Below are 18,468 nucleotides of genomic sequence, written 5' to 3'. Positions count from 1 at the left end.
AACAGACTATTATAGTAACAGACAAACAGACACTGGCAGAACACAGCCATTTCACGGTTTCTGAACAAAAAGTATCCATATAATTCAGCTGGAGCCCCCGATACTATTCATATGAAAACCAAAATTACGATCGATTTAATTTTCTTATTTAAACTTTACTTAAAAACCCAACCAGTGCTGCTTCTAAATCAACTGCTACATGCTGTTACAAAATTGTGTAAGCGATATTAATTTGTTATTAACTTGATATATTAAAATTCTGTGTTATAAATAAATAGATATTTGCAAATATAGTAACAACTTAATAAATAAATCAAATTAACTTTTCGTTCAAATTATAATTTAAAATTGGTTTTGTAAATTATTAGAGTGCGTTCTAGAGATCTGGTGAAACTTTGTTAGAGGTCACGTGATTTAGAATTGCAAATGTATTTGGATACTTCGCCGGATGTTAAGCTGCATGGCTTGCAGAAAGACCTTTCATACAGAAAGGTTAATCAATTTTCAGTTCTAATATAAAGTTACTTTCAGACGACAAAATGCACCCGCTTATGTCCACTTTCGTATAATAATAAAGACCAATTTGATTTGCTAATCTTATTTCAATTCAAAAGGCCATACAGAGCACATCGTTATGTAAAGGAAATGAATGCAAGGAAAATGAATAACAAATTCGCCATGGACTCAAAGAGAGGCTATAGAGCTTCATGTATGTAATATTCGTTTGAATGTCCCTTTGGTACATGTATCTTTCGCCTATCTGTCATAAGAGTATACAAACAGAACTTTAAGCCATCGATAGGATTCGTGACTTTTCATATGTTATATTTGCTTTGAATCAGAGACATAGTCAATTGAAGTTACTGAGTCATTAGTATTTAGATTGAGTCAGTAGTTGAACAATAAATACAATATAATAATTAATGCTTAAGTAAACTTGGCTGACATTATTCCTTAATACAAACTAACTCAAGAAACAAACCAAAGTTCTTGTATCACTCGACAATTTCAAATAGACATGGTTAAAACATTGAACGGTTCAACTATATCGATAAAATTCCCTAGACTGTTTCAAAACTTAAGTATCTGAAATAGAACTAAAACACTGACACAATTTCCGCACAAATTAATTAACCGCTGGTCTAAACGAAGCTGATTAAATTATGACTGATATTGACGCATGAAATTCAATAAAACTACGGAAGTGACTATGGAAGTTTCAGAGACAATGACGGCGTAAACACGCTATGAACTCGGTAAGAGTAGAGAAGCAGGTGTGAAGGTTATATAATCTCAGCATGTCACAGTCTCAAGCTGTAGACAGACCAACAGTGACAAGCTAAGATCAGCTGTTTATTTGATTTTACTTCGGACAAACTTTTTATCACGTTTCAATATAAGTTGTAAAAGTACAAATTATTTTTAATAAGTAAAATCCAGTAAGCGAAAGTTAAAGAATAAACGGTACATTGAAAAATTCATTATTTTTTTTTATAGAAGCAGATAAACACAAAAAAGTATACTATATTCATTCAAAATTTTGTAGAGAAGAGAAGTAGTTTCATGCTTCAAGAACATATAAGCTTCAGAGAAGTGTGCTTCGAAGATAATTAGAAACATTTTAATTGTAACAGATTTCATAGCTTCCCCTTTCTTTCATTCCACACAGCCATAACCCCTAGTCCAGACTTATCACCAAGCATGTTGTGACCTCAGAACTTTCCCCTTTCGTGAACTGTTTATGACCTTCACCTTTTTGATAATTGTGACCTTCATCTTTTGAAAGTTACTTTCAAACAAAGATCTATCATCACATTATTTTAAATAAAAAATGAATAATGATACGATCTATTTGCCTTGCTTTAGCGTTTGACCTTGGTAAGTTCTAATTTTGCATCATTTATACTTACACAGAGTATTTTCCTATTACACCAGATCCATGATGATGATGATAGTGCCCTCCTGTCATCGTCTCCAACAGAGGGCGCTTTGTAGGTCACGCTCACTCCTGTTCTTATTTTGGTTTGTATTAAATCCTTATGTAAAACATCTTTCAATTTGAAACCCTTTACCTCTTTTAAACAAATCTACTTCAAACGTTATCTCAGTACACGCATTTTGTCACTCAACTGGACATCTTTCCCGAACAAAGTTGTCAAAGCCTATCACACATATATATATATATCATGGATTATGCAGATGGATGCACAATAATGTTTCAAAACACCAAGCTAATATATCTCCATTTAAAGAATACTAAACAATACTATGGATTTTATTTCATTTTCCACAGTTTTTTGTAACATATGTTACTTTGTATGGATTCATCTTCCATGTAAAGGTTAACGGTATTAAACATGGCTGAATATTTTAAGACGCATTATGTTTTATTTTTTTTAATTTAACTGTTTGCATGCAGCTGATTTTTTTCTCATTCCAATTTATTGTTGCATTATAAAACTAATTCAAAGTATTTGTTTCCACAACAATAACGTGTACATAAGAATATGTTTTTACAATTTTACAACGGAGGCATCTTTAAACGTCCATGATTTCAACTGGTCATCGTGTTAAAATTCATTCGCATGCATATTTTCAAATAAAATTCTCTTTTTAAATGCATGTCTTCAACTCACCACAATTGTATTTTTTTCAAAACAGCTCAAAACGTAATCGAATATTAAAAACGGTACTTTCCAAATCAATTAAATTATTCCATGTTATAAATAATATCATATTTCTTTCAAAATCGTTCAAAATTGAAGCTCCTGAAATAAGTACGGAATCTGAGACAAGATTTTTATATCAAGTCAATTTAGTTTCTAATCACAATGTATAGCTTCAAACACCAAATGTACTGAAAGATCCAATTTTTAAGTCATGGAATTTGTTAATTCGTTTGATGTTTCTAATAAATTTAGTACAACCATGAAAACGATATAATCATAAAGTAAATAGTTTAACTTTTCCTTGTTAAAATGTCACAGCACAGCAAGAACTCTCGTATCAATATCTCAAAACGTTGCAAGACAAGAGATACATCAGAAATAAAAATAAAATCACTATTCTCTTTTTCATGAAGACATCCTAATCCAAAGTAGATTACAGTTCCAATTCTTAATTAATTGATTTCTTTCTAATCTCTAACTAGCATTTCTGATTTTTATCTTAAGCCGGATATTTCTATTATAAATATTGACAAAATATCATATTGCCTTTCTATCCATCCTTTTATAAAAACGCCAGGTGGTTTAACCAATACACATCACTTCATATACTTTAATGTATACTCAGCAACGTAAATAATACGCAACTTATATCAGGTGGAAAAAAAATGCCCTTTCAGAATGTATTGCATTTTTGTTAAAATTTTAAAAAGACAAACACTTAATGTTTGTGACTGGCTAACAACGTTCTTAACATTGACAATAAATATTGTTGACGTTATTTTCAGTAACCAGTTCGACCTATCAAAATTAACAGTCCTTTGGATTCTGAAATGGTCATTTTGTAATTTGAAATACCCCCCCCCCTTTTCCCCCTTAAATTCCCACAAGAAAATTACGAGATGCACTGCATGGTTTCACGTAGATCTTATGATTGCGCTCCTTCACAACAGTAAATATTAACTAAACCCGACAGTAGTCATCCCTGTTAGACTAGACCACTTTTTCCCCGTAGACCCAATGTTAAAGCCGCCATTTTGTTTGGAGGAGGGAATTTTTGACAAGGGTCAAGTGGTCATTTATTTTTTAAATTAGTAATATAATTAACGAAATGTTGTGGTTTCTTAATTAATAATTAATTGTGACAATTAATAATATAATTAAGTATTTTTATTAAATTTTAATCAATATTTAGCGATAACAATGGTTCAAATCTAATTAATATTATTGATTTATATCTACTCTTGTAGCGCGGGTGATAGGGTTTGACCAAATCAATTAATCAAGACAAAACCTTTTTTTGTTGATGACCAGTGAAAGAATAAATAGTATGTCATCCTTTGTGTTAAAACAATACGTATACCATTGTAAACAGCGGACGTATTCCAAAATATTGTCTTCAACTTTGTCAAATTTTAAATGACCTACTAAATGAACCTTACATTCAATGTTTACATGTTTATAAATAGATGTTTGTGTTCATATGTTATTTTTTCATAGAGTGAACGTTAAATTCTGTTTTTGTTTGTGAAAGTCGGGTGATATCTATTATGTAAATTAAAGACATTTGTTTCAAATAAATATAATTAAATAGTGATAACTTGGGTCATGTTTATATTTTGACCATGTTAAAATCTGACGCTATCTATTATAACTGGATTATACCGGTTTATACCTATTCATGAATAAACATAGTATGTCGGGTCAATGAAATATTAATTTCAATCCGATTTTTCTTTTTTTTATTAAGACTAAATAAAACAAAGAAAATACACGCATGTATGTGAATGAGGCTCTAGTTGAGGTCATTTAGCCAATAGCGGATGTTTGGTGCTTGACATGACCTGTCCACTGTTATGAGTCTGACTATTTATCAGATCCTACACATACATGAATGGTCTCGTTAATCCCTTTCAGGAGTCAGCGTGAAATTTTCCGAACGTTTCTCGTAAAGGGCATCAGAAATGTTTAGATTTTCATGTATATTTATCTTCTTTTTTTATGATTATTAGTTGTTCTATACGAGAAATTACTGTGATATGCAGTAAGATGAAAAAAGGTTTGGTATAAAAATAATATACACTGTCAATTTAATATTTTTTATTTGTAATACAATTATAAAAGAAATCAATGAGATTAAAAGTCTTTAACATCACTGGCTTTCACCCATGAATTAAACTTGGTTGGCCAATTTAACCATTTGATATAATATTGTTTATAGGGTCCTCTTCCTTTTGTTTTTATAACTTTCTCAATTTTCCACAAGGAATTGTCTTTGACGTTTATTCGTTGAAGTTCAGATTGGTAGTAGGATCCAGAAATTTCTTCTCCATGGTAATCTTTAATGCGATATAACGGTCTCATGCTTCTCCAGAATCGTCCGGATATCGTGAAAACTTCACCCGTCCATTTTTCGTCATATTCCCGAGAAAAAATATTTCTCAAATATGTAACTCTTACTCGATCTCCAAGTTTAAACCTGAAGTGGAACTGTTTCTTTAACTTTCCAGAATGCGGTCTTGAAAAATATGTCGATAAGCGAATAGCTTCTTCATTTTCCTTTTTCACTTCTACAGGTGCCATGTCGATAGTGCTATGAATAGTACGGTTGTATCCATTTACAAAGCTTTGAAGCTTGTCTATGTATCGGTAAGACTGATTGTACGAAAAGTAGCGATATATTTTCGTTTTTATTGTTTTTATAACACGCTCGGACACTGATGCTTTGACCTCATTTAACGCATAAAAATGATTAATCTCTTCCTTTTTAAAAACTGTCTGAACTCTCTTTGCCTTGAACTCCTGTCCCATATCCGTTCTTATTCTATTTGGAAATCTTCCTGTTTTAAATATGTCTTGAAATGCAGCTTCCACGGACTCTCCTTTTTTGTCTTTTAGTTTACGTAGCCATAAATACTTTGAAAACACATCAATGACCACCAATACGTATTTATATTCTTTATTGTATTTTGAAAACTTCACCATATCCATAAGGTCAGCAGACCATTGGTCATCTATCCCGGCAACAACGATTTCCGTTCTATTCTGTGGTCTCGTTAATGGTCGTTGTAAACTGTATGGTTCCTGGCTTTGTAACCATTTTCGTATCTTATATTTACTAATTTTGAATTTCCCATCTTTTTGTATATAATTATAAAGTTTGTCTGGTCCAGAAAAACTAGAAGGATTTGATGGAATGTAGTAGATTTCCTTTAGATATTTCTCCAATGCAGACATGTTGTCAATGCAAATATTAAAATGGCTATAATGAAATCCGTGCAATACAGTATGTTATAAAGGACTAGTCTTTCTCCTGTACATCTTCGTCAGTGTCCTCTTCATCGTCCTCATCGTCCTTATCCTCAGTGTCACTATCTGTTTCAAAGTAATCCTCATCAAATAATTCATTAAATAGATGTCGATTTTTCATGAGAATACGCCGAATTTGAGTTTCGTTATCTGTATTGTATTCAACAACATCCTGAATTTGTCGTAAAATGTCAGAGTGCACATTGCTTTTATCTAGGGGAACAATCAGTTTCAACAACTCAGTATAGCGTTTAAAAAACTGACGTTGAACAATAGGGCTTATTTTTTGATTGCTTTGTTGAATTGCGTCTTCATCATTCATACCCTCTTTCACGTACTTGTCGTATTTTTTATCCCAAGTATCTTTCGCTGTATCAATGGCTGCATGTAATATGGTTTTGTATCCTTCATTGTCGTCTTTATTAACATCTTCACTACTATCGTCTGAACCACTATCATATTCAATCCATTCTGAGGCTGACTTTTTTGAAGGATTTTCGTTATCTAGGTCTTCGTTGTCTCTTTTTCTTTTGAAAGATTCGTTTTCTGGACACCAATGTTTGATATGTCTTTGTAAATCATGCATGCTGTCAAGCACTACTCCACAATCGTCACAAGAGGGCATATTTTCATACGTCTGTTTACTAGGATTGTCTTCGTAAGAATAAGGAGCGGCTGAATGTTGCTCTGTATTTATATCATTTGAAGTAGGAATTACTTCATTGGTCTTTGCTAATTGTTGCTGTAAAACGTTTCCAAGCAATCGGTTCGATTCTGATGTCGTTGGTTTTAAATCCACAAGAAGATTTCCAAATGGTTTACAAGTTGATTCTTCAATTTTTTCTAAAAAGTATAGTACTTTCCCCGGATACATTTGTCTGCCTAGAGTCATTATTTGTTGTTTATCGACAGGGTTGTTAAATAATACCAAGTAGTGACAATTTCTTCTTTGTGTAGGATCTTTACTGAAGTAAAGATTCTGATTTAATACTACAACTGATAGATTCCTATGATGGCTACCTTCCGTAAACAAGTCAGTGATTCTAGGATCTTTTGCTGATGTTGACATTAAATCGTCCAAAACTATCATATTTCTTACACTTGGATCAATGAAGCTATCCTTCTCTAAATCAACTGGTATCCCTTGTATAAATTCGACATACGGTCTAACCGTCTTTTGAATTTCGTGGTAGAGTGGTTGCCAACGTCTGTAAAGCCATATTATTCTCTGAATAGTAGGCTGAATAAATCTTGAATTTTGGAGAAGTTGTTTCACAAAAAAAGTTTTGCCACATGATGTTGGTCCGCTTACTGTCATCGTGAATGGATGTTTAAAAACCAAGTGTTCTGTTGCCTCCTTCTGGGGCGGCGGCGTATCCTCATCATGCGGCGGCGGCGGCGGAGGTGCTGTTCCTTCCCTCTGCGGCGGCGGCGGAGGTGATGTTCCTTCTCTCTGCGGCGGCGGCGGCGGCGGAGGTGATGTTCCTTCTCTCTGCGGCGGCGGCGGGTCCGTATGACTGGTCAGCGGATATGGTTCAGTGATTCCATGTTTCATATGATGAAATCATAATCTTTCAGTCAGTTTAATTGAAGTCTGGAGCTGGCATGTCAGTTAACTGCTAGTAGTCTGTTGTTATTTATGTATTATTGTCATTTTGTTTATTTTCTTTGGTTACATCTTCTGACATCAGACTCGGACTTCTCTTGAACTGAATTTTAATGTGCGTATTGTTATGCTTTTACTTTTCTACACTGGTTAGAGGTATAGGGGGAGGGTTGAGATCTCACAAACATGTTTAACCCCGCCGCATTTTTGCGCCTGTCCCAAGTCAGGAGCCTCTGGCCTTTGTTAGTCTTGTATTATTTAAATTTTAGTTTCTTGTGTACAATTTGGAAATTAGTATGGCGTTCATTATCACTGAACTAGTATATATTTGTTTAGGGGCCAGCTGAAGGACGCCTCCGGGTGCGGGAATTTCTCGCTACATTGAAGACCTGTTGGTGACCTTCTGCTGTTGTGTTTTTTATTTTGGTCGGGTTGTTGTCTCTTTGACACATTCCCCATTTCCATTCTCAATTTTATTGTTTCTATGATGTCGCATCATAACGCCTTTTCTTGAAAATTGAAGTTTACATACGGGACACGTTTTATCGTCCATCTGTTCTCGTAAGAAGGCAGCTGTTAACTGATATATCTTTACAGTGTTTCAATTTATATAGACAATAACTGGTTAGTGTCTTTAAATATCAGCTGTATTTGTACGAGGCTAAGAAACAGGTGTAATGCGAGCTATAGCGAGCCCGAACCAGAAATGGCTCGCTACAGCTCGCATTCCACCTGTTTCTTAGCCTCGTACAAATACAGCTGATATTTAAAGACACTAACCAGTTATTGTCTATATAAATTGAAACACTGTAAAGATATATCAGTTAACAGCTGCCTTCTTACGAGAACAGATGGACGATAAAACGTGTCCCGTATGTAAACTTCAATTTTCAAGAAAAGGCGTTATGATGCGACATCATAGAAACAAACATGGAATCACTGAACCATATCCGCTGACCAGTCATACGGACCCGCCGCCGCCGCAGAGAGAAGGAACATCACCTCCGCCGCCGCCGCCGCCGCAGAGGGAAGGAACAGCACCTCCGCCGCCGCCGCCGCATGATGAGGATACGCCGCCGCCCCAGAAGGAGGCAACAGAACACTTGGTTTTTAAACATCCATTCACGATGACAGTAAGCGGACCAACATCATGTGGCAAAACTTTTTTTGTGAAACAACTTCTCCAAAATTCAAGATTTATTCAGCCTACTATTCAGAGAATAATATGGCTTTACAGACGTTGGCAACCACTCTACCACGAAATTCAAAAGACGGTTAGACCGTATGTCGAATTTATACAAGGGATACCAGTTGATTTAGAGAAGGATAGCTTCATTGATCCAAGTGTAAGAAATATGATAGTTTTGGACGATTTAATGTCAACATCAACAAAAGATCCTAGAATCACTGACTTGTTTACGGAAGATAGCCATCATAGGAATCTATCAGTTGTAGTATTAAATCAGAATCTTTACTCCTACACAAAGAAGAAATTGTCACTACTTGGTATTATTTAACAACCCTGTCGATAAACAACAAATAATGACTCTAGGCAGACAAATGTATCCGGGGAAAGTACTATACTTTTTAGAAAAATTTGAAGAATCAACTTGTAAACCATTTGGAAATCTTCTTGTGGATTTAAAACCAACGACATCAGAATCGAACCGATTGCTTGGAAACGTTTTACAGCAACAATAAGCAAAGACCAATGAAGTAATTCCTACTTCAAATGATATAAATACAGAGCAACATTCAGCCGCTCCTTATTCTTACGAAGACAATCCTAGTAAACAGACGTATGAAAATATGCCCTCTTGTGACGATTGTGGAGTAGTGCTTGACAGCATGCATGATTTACAAAGACATATCAAACATTGGTGTCCAGAAAACGAATCTTTCAAAAGAAAAAGAGACAACGAAGACATAGATAACGAAAATCCTTCAAAAAAGTCAGCCTCAGAATGGATTGAATATGATAGTGGTTCAGACGATAGTAGTGAAGATGTTAATATAGACGACAATGAAGGATACAAAACCATATTACATGCAGCCATTGATACAGCGAAAGATACTTGGGATAAAAAATACGACAAGTACGTGAAAGAGGGTATGAATGATGAAGACGCAATTCAACAAAGCAATCAAAAAATAAGCCCTATTGTTCAACGTCAGTTTTTTAAACGCTATACTGAGTTGTTGAAACTGATTGTTCCCCTAGATAAAAGCAATGTGCACTCTGACATTTTACGACAAATTCAGGATGTTGTTGAATACAATACAGATAACGAAACTCAAATTCGGCGTATTCTCATGAAAAATCGACATCTATTTAATGAATTATTTGATGAGGATTACTTTGAAACAGATAGTGACACTGAGGATAAGGACGATGAGGACGATGAAGAGGACACTGACGAAGATGTACAGGAGAAAGACTAGTCCTTTATAACATACTGTATTGCACGGATTTCATTATAGCCATTTTAATATTTGCATTGACAACATGTCTGCATTGGAGAAATATCTAAAGGAAATCTACTACATTCCATCAAATCCTTCTAGTTTTTCTGGACCAGACAAACTTTATAATTATATACAAAAAGATGGGAAATTCAAAATTAGTAAATATAAGATACGAAAATGGTTACAAAGCCAGGAACCATACAGTTTACAACGACCATTAACGAGACCACAGAATAGAACGGAAATCGTTGTTGCCGGGATAGATGACCAATGGTCTGCTGACCTTATGGATATGGTGAAGTTTTCAAAATACAATGAAGAATATAAATACGTATTGGTGGTCATTGATGTGTTTTCAAAGTATTTATGGCTACGTAAACTAAAAGACAAAAAAGGAGAGTCCGTGGCAGCTGCATTTCAAGACATATTTAAAACAGGAAGATTTCCAAATAGAATAAGAACGGATATGGGACAGGAGTTCAAGGCAAAGAGAGTTCAGACAGTTTTTAAAAAGGAAGAGATTAATCATTTTTATGCGTTAAATGAGGTCAAAGCATCAGTGTCCGAGCGTGTTATAAAAACAATAAAAACGAAAATATATCGCTACTTTTCGTACAATCAGTCTTACCGATACATAGACAAGCTTCAAAGCTTTGTAAATGGATACAACCGTACTATTCATAGCACTATCGACATGGCACCTGTAGAAGTGAAAAAGGAAAATGAAGAAGCTATTCGCTTATCGACATATTTTTCAAGACCGCATTCTGGAAAGTTAAAGAAACAGTTCCACTTCAGGTTTAAACTTGGAGATCGAGTAAGAGTTACATATTTGAGAAATATTTTTTCTCGGGAATATGACGAAAAATGGACGGGTGAAGTTTTCACGATATCCGGACGATTCTGGAGAAGCATGAGACCGTTATATCGCATTAAAGATTACCATGGAGAAGAAATTTCTGGATCCTACTACCAATCTGAACTTCAACGAATAAACGTCAAAGACAATTCCTTGTGGAAAATTGAGAAAGTTATAAAAACAAAAGGAAGAGGACCCTATAAACAATATTATATCAAATGGTTAAATTGGCCAACCAAGTTTAATTCATGGGTGAAAGCCAGTGATGTTAAAGACTTTTAATCTCATTGATTTCTTTTATAATTGTATTACAAATAAAAAATATTAAATTGACAGTGTATATTATTTTTATACCAAACCTTTTTTCATCTTACTGCATATCACAGTAATTTCTCGTATAGAACAACTAATAATCATAAAAAAAGAAGATAAATATACATGAAAATCTAAACATTTCTGATGCCCTTTACGAGAAACGTTCGGAAAATTTCACGCTGACTCCTGAAAGGGATTAACGAGACCATTCATGTATGTGTAGGATCTGATAAATAGTCAGACTCATAACAGTGGACAGGTCATGTCAAGCACCAAACATCCGCTATTGGCTAAATGACCTCAACTAGAGCCTCATTCACATACATGCGTGTATTTTCTTTGTTTTATTTAGTCTTAATAAAAAAAAAGAAAAATCGGATTGAAATTAATATTTCATTGACCCGACATACTATGTTTATTCATGAATAGGTATAAACCGGTATAATCCAGTTATAATAGATAGCGTCAGATTTTAACATGGTCAAAATATAAACATGACCCAAGTTATCACTATTTAATTATATTTATTTGAAACAAATGTCTTTAATTTACATAATAGATATCACCCGACTTTCACAAACAAAAACAGAATTTAACGTTCACTCTATGAAAAAATAACATATGAACACAAACATCTATTTATAAACATGTAAACATTGAATGTAAGGTTCATTTAGTAGGTCATTTAAAATTTGACAAAGTTGAAGACAATATTTTGGAATACGTCCGCTGTTTACAATGGTATACGTATTGTTTTAACACAAAGGATGACATACTATTTATTCTTTCACTGGTCATCAACAAAAAAAGGTTTTGTCTTGATTAATTGATTTGATCAAACCCTATCACCCGCGCTACAAGAGTAGATATAAATCAATAATATTAATTAGATTTGAACCATTGTTATCGCTAAATATTGATTAAAATTTAATCAAAATACTTAATTATATTATTAATTGTCACAATTAATTATTAATTAAGAAACCACAACATTTCGTTAATTATATTACTTATTTAAAAAATAAATGACCACTTGACCCTTGTCAAAAATTCCCTCCTCCAAACAAAATGGCGGCTTTAACATTGGGTCTATAGGGGAAAAGTGGTCTAGTCTAACAGGGATGACTACTCCCGACTCCTCGGGATCATGCAGTTGTTAATAAAGACAGACAAATTGTTCTAAGTAATTTGCCTATTGCATGTCGCCATTCAACTGTATTAAACAGTTTATATTCGGTCAAAAGTTTAAGCAATTTGAATTGTTCATTTCTGTTGTGTAGACTAATTCTGCCTGCAAGGGACTTATATTTTCTTATTATTTGTTTATTCTCTTCAATTCATCGTTTTTCACACATTCTTTTTATTTAAGAGAACATTTAGAATAATGCACGAATACTTAAATGTCCATGTTCATACGAAACAATGTAAGATGTTTTTATTTTATTTCTTTCTATTTTCCGTTAAAAACAAAGTCAGGAGCATTTGGTCTTTATTAGTTTTGTATTATTTTTTCATTTTAGTTTCTTGTGTATAATTTGGAGTTTAGTATGGCGTTCATTGTCATTGAACTAGTATACATGTATATATTTGTTTAGGGGCCAGCTGGGTGCGGGAATTTCTCGCTGCATAGAAGACCCATTGATGGCCTTCTTTTGTTGTTTGTTCAATGTTCGGGTTGTTGTCTCTTTGACACATTCCCCATTTCCATTTTCAATTTTATATCCATGTTCATACTAAATGTTATTATATTTTTCTTGATATAGAGTTTTCTACGTTCAAAACAGATATGCTGCACTTTAGTTGTTGAGTATAATGACATCGGTTTATAAACATAACGTGTGCTTCCTACTCAGTTAGCATTGACCAATATCAATGTAATTGATACTGAATATAATTGTCATTTGGCCTTAAAATGCAAATATATACTCTACATGCGTATGTAGCTCTAATTACATTATTTTTCTGACAATTTGCAAAATAATAGCATGTGTTTCCATGGAAATATTTTTATCACTTTTTTTGTTTTATTATTAGCTAACTCTTGTGACATGATGAAATTGAACAAGGTAACTTTCTATCAAAGATCAAGAAGATATTTATGATCTCGTATTTAATCAGTCTTGGATATGAATCTTTATTATTATATGCTTCTAAATACACTGTAATAATTTCATCAACGTTATTTTTGTCAAGCTAAAGATATTCATTACTAACGATTGACTTTAAAATTAAGATGATTCAGAATATACAATCTAAAAATAAACCTGAAAAATGCAAAAAAATCTGTAAGATTAAACTACAATTCAAACATAAAAGATATATAAAAAAGAAATATTTCAACAGCGACATTAAGTATTTTATCGTACAAAAGTCAGTCTCCTGAGAAAATGGCGACATGAAGTCCTTACATCGTATACTCAAATATATGATTTAGATTAAAGTCAACTAAATTTTTCATCAAAACTTTCCTTGTCTGAAAAGTCCGTATTTGACGTTCTGTTTAAGGCTTAATCTGATGCATGTAGATTTGCAATTTGTTATTATAAATACCATAACGAAGACTTAAGAAAAAAATGATGATATATAAAAAGTGTTATTTTCAATCAAACATTTTGAAATGAATCACACATGATAGTATGTACAAATGGCTTCATATAAACATATGAAAGCATGGAAAAGAAGCTTCACAATTAAACATTGATATATTTACAAACATTCAAATATGCTACTTATTTTAATGTTAGCATGTATCATTTTAAGCTTGAAAGAAAGATGAGAAATAGATGCATTAACATTATATAGTGACTACCCTTAAAATACCCCCTTGACCACTTAGTAATCTCAGTGGATGATTAAACAGTCCCGTTAATGCAATAAATATCATTTATAACCATCGAAGAGCCCTAACATGTCACTATCATGACGTATAATCGAATTATATCATGGAATGTCAACATCTAGACCTATAATTGAATTCCCGCCAAAAATCCAATATGGCAGCAAGTTTTGGATAAACACGTGGTATATTCAGTAACGATGTGCCAATTTATACTGTCAAGGGATATGCTCATCATGTCAGATATAATTAATCATATTTTAATAAACTATCATCTATGTTGCAAAGGTTACCAGTTATATTTAATATGATGAGATAGACTGTGATCACGCGAGATTAGGTCGGAACAAACTACCGATATTTGCGTCAGGTGAACACAACAGACTAAAAAGATCATGTCACCGTCTTTCAAACTTCGGTAGACGTTATTAGTTGCACATCAACGTTACCCTGAAGTAAATGGGTTTATAATTTGTATAAGAAATGTATGTTATTGACTACACATACCATCATTGTATATCACAACGTACGTTGTACTTCCAAGTATGTTCAAACATAAAACTCAAAAATACCTAACACTTCCGATTTCGCAAGGACTCGTGTTGTTTAACCTTTAAGATTGCAGTGTTCACTTTTATTTCACTTTTTTCCATAGAACTGTCTCGTGCTTACACATTTTTGTCTCTCGTTTATAATTTTCTAGATTTTGGTTTTTAAATTACTTGCATTTGACGTATCTGAAATGGTATGTTCTACTTGTTAGAATAAGAATGCTTGAAAAAACGATATTTTTTTTATTATAACTTATAAACATCTATACCATTTTGTTTTACAGTTGTAGCCAGTTCCTCTGTAAGGTAAATATACCTATAAATCAGAGCGTATTATGACGCTTTGATTATATACAATTACAGATAATAGATCTTCTTTCGTAAATATAAATGTATATTTTGTTCGTTATTATATTGGTAATTATAGCCGTTATCACCGTTAACTATACAATGATCACCCTAGACGGTATTTATATTCACATACTGTTCTCCAGAGTATAAAACACTTACTTACTATAACACCTTATAATAGGCTTTTTCAGAATTAAAAAAAAACTCTGGGTAATCTCATTTGCATTCTTCGTACACCAACATGAAAGGTCATTATGTCATTGGTTGAAAACCTATTGATTAGAACGTTTTACACCAATCAGAACATTTTGGGTGTACGTTTTTTGCAAACATTACCCTTAATGCGCTAGAGTTTGTAACGGCTAATTGCAAAGAAAGGACTCCAAAATTAATATATTTTAATAAAAGAATATAAAGAATAGAATAATATTTCAACTCAACAATCCCTAAAATTATAAGGTTTTGTGATGCGGAGTCTTCCGATATTTGTTAATTGACGCTCTTTTTTTTTGTGATTAAGTCAGTCTTTTCCGTTATGCAACATGACTTTCAATAATAAGTCAATCAAAAGGATCATTATAGAAGCGAGTTAATATATATATGCAATGGATTGCTCTTTGAAGAGATTGCGCTTTTCATATATGATTTGTTTTACCACCAATGTATGATTTACATGTGCAGCCTCATTTAAAAAAAGTACGATTGCATAATGTAGTCATCGCTCAACACTAAAGGTAGACACAATCTGCTCAACAATTTAAATATCTTTAGTAACATCAATATGAATTTCACGACAATTTAAAAATTCCAACTATCAACTTTGTACTTATAGTCCGTATTACAATTTGAAAGATCATCATTGTTTTTATAATGCTTTTAAAGTAGCTTAAAGTAGCATCTCGTCCTTGGAGAATAAAAATCCTTCTAACTGCACTAGAAATTATAGACTAAAGCTGATGTTTTTCTAAATACCAGAGTGCTCTTAAATTGAATTGATTATACCAAATAACATGACCAAATTAGCTTGTTCTAAAAATACTGTCTCTGTATCTTTGCTATAAATTACCAGATAAAAGGAAATCTCAAACAGGTATATCAGTAGCGGAATTCGCGTAGAACCGAGGCGTATACTCCAAACTTTGGACTCCTTTCCTTAAACTCTAGCTTTACAATGCATGCTTATGATGTTATACTCTCTTTTTTATGTATATTGATGTAACAAAAAGAGTAGAATTTCCCTCGTTAGATTAAAGATCTGACCAAAAAAGGCTAAATTCCGACATCATTACTCTCGTTACTATAACTTTTAATATTTAGGTACTTCTTGGTGAATATAGCTCTTCAACTATTTCGGTCCTCATGCCTCCTCGGCATTCAAATATTCGACTTTGCGCGTTCTTGATGAAGGTAAATGAAGAAAGCGCTTCGGACGCATGCCATTAATAACGTGTCATGTTGTTTTTATTGTTTCACTATATTTCTATAGAGAATTATGTATCAAATTTAAGTTACAACATTTAAAAAGATATAACCTAAATCTGTCACACAATATTTTCCCTCAAGAAAACAATTACATATTCTAAAAACATAAAGGAATTCTGAAATACAATGTTCTTTTTCTCCGATTCTGCCACGCACAGATACGCGGATTATTTAGTTGTTTTCAATAAAGCTAATACTGCGTAACATTGAATTAGGTTATAATCTGGAAATACATTTTGTTTCATTTCAAAAGGAAATTAATGATGTTCTGGTGAAAAATATTTCATTAAGATAGAATTTCTTATGAATTACCCAGATTAAATCCGATGTTGTTTTTTGCATTGATTAATTAGGTATTCTTTTTCATTAGCGCAAATGCTAGAGAGCAAAAATGTCGTGTAATCTCAACTGAAACGGAACGTACAAAACAGATAAATCAACTAAGGATTATATATGAATAAAGTAACTCATCAAATATAGTAGGCTTATAATTGTGTACGTCTGACCCGCATTTCGTACCATGCAGACTCGTCAGTGACTCTCGAATGAAAATTATATTCAAAGGTCAAAGACAGAATGCAGTTGAAGACAATAAAGTATTCACTTTACCGAAAGGTTTTGTCAAATACAGCTCATGGTACAAGTACAGTGTATGTGAAATACTCATTAACCCCAGAGCAACCAACAAACATGTAGCAACAAAAGACATCCACATGCAGAGTCTTGACCTTTGGACAGGTGTTTACATGTCTTTATATACATGCATTTTATTGGACAAGTGTCTGTATAAAATGTCAAGATTCAAACAGACCAGAGTTTACTTACGTTGTGCAGAATTTTAACATAGAGGCTATCAACGATCTCAACATCATAGAGACATAGAGAACTTTTATGACCATGCAGCCATCAAGACCGTGGCCCTATATATTTCAAAGTTATGAAATCATAAAAAGCCACCAATTTAGTTTTACATAAAAGCGTATATATAATATAACGTTTTACCGTGTAGTTATTTTCGATTGGTTTTCGGAGCACCAAATGTAATACATGTATTTGTTATGTTTAAATCTTATAATTATAAATCAGTGCTCTTTTTAACAATACAGATAATATCACTATAACAGAACATTGTTTATAAGCCATACAAGATCTTTCAATTTCCCTGGAAATTTAATTTTAGCAATACAGCTCTATGAATAATTGATATTTACTGCAATTATGTAAGTTGTTATGTAACAAAATGTATCAAAATGGCCGTATTGGGTTTAACAATGATTTTTTGTCACGCAACTCTTCCGGTACTCTGTAGTATGTGGAAGTTCCATATAAAATCTAATAGTTTTTAGATTACTTAACAATAAAAATGAAAATATGATTCGATTGTCAATGAGATAACTCTTTACAAGAGACCAAATGATACAGCAATTAACAACTATAGGTCACCGTAGAACATTCAACAATGAACAAAGCCCATACTGCAATATACTTTGAAAGTACTGTTTGTTGTCTTATAAGTTATATGAATAAAGATGTATGGTGAAAGTCACCGCATGGTTGTGAATATTCAATTTATCTGAATCATGTATATTGCAGAAACATAATGACACAAATAAACCAAAGACCAACTTAATAAGGAATTGGACGATTTCAAATCTGAAGGACTATTTTAGTACCACAGCAGGGTTGTCAATAAAAAAAATCATATCTAACTCCTATACAACTATACATCCACCGAAGACCAATAAAACAAGGAATTGAATCTTTCACTAATCCGATGGGCCACCACGACAGGGTTGTAAATTTTTAATTGTTTTTTTTCAAATCTATCTCCTATAAGTATTTGCAACGCCGAAAAGTGAAAAATTACACAAACATCTACGTGTCCCAAAGACCAACAACACAAGGAATTCAACGTTCACTAATCTGATGGGCCACCACGACAGGGTCGATTTATTTTATTTCGTATGTGATTTCTGTTTATTACAAAAAAGCGATGAATATCTACTAAAAACAAACAGCAAAACAAT

General features: G+C 33.0%; 1 protein-coding gene across 1 annotated transcript in view; it reads right to left on the bottom strand.

Moving 5' to 3' along the window:
- LOC134694889 (innexin unc-9-like) overlaps nt 1–18,468 on the bottom strand; it is a 95,968-nt gene that overhangs the window by 8,634 nt on the left and 68,866 nt on the right. The gene's annotated exons all lie outside the window — the stretch shown is intronic.

This window comes from Mytilus trossulus, chromosome 13 (genome assembly GCF_036588685.1).
Source record: "Mytilus trossulus isolate FHL-02 chromosome 13, PNRI_Mtr1.1.1.hap1, whole genome shotgun sequence".
Taxonomy (NCBI): Eukaryota; Metazoa; Mollusca; class Bivalvia; order Mytilida; family Mytilidae; genus Mytilus; species Mytilus trossulus.
The sequence above is the reverse complement of the archived record's forward strand: the minus strand, read 5'-3'. Positions and strand labels throughout refer to the sequence as shown.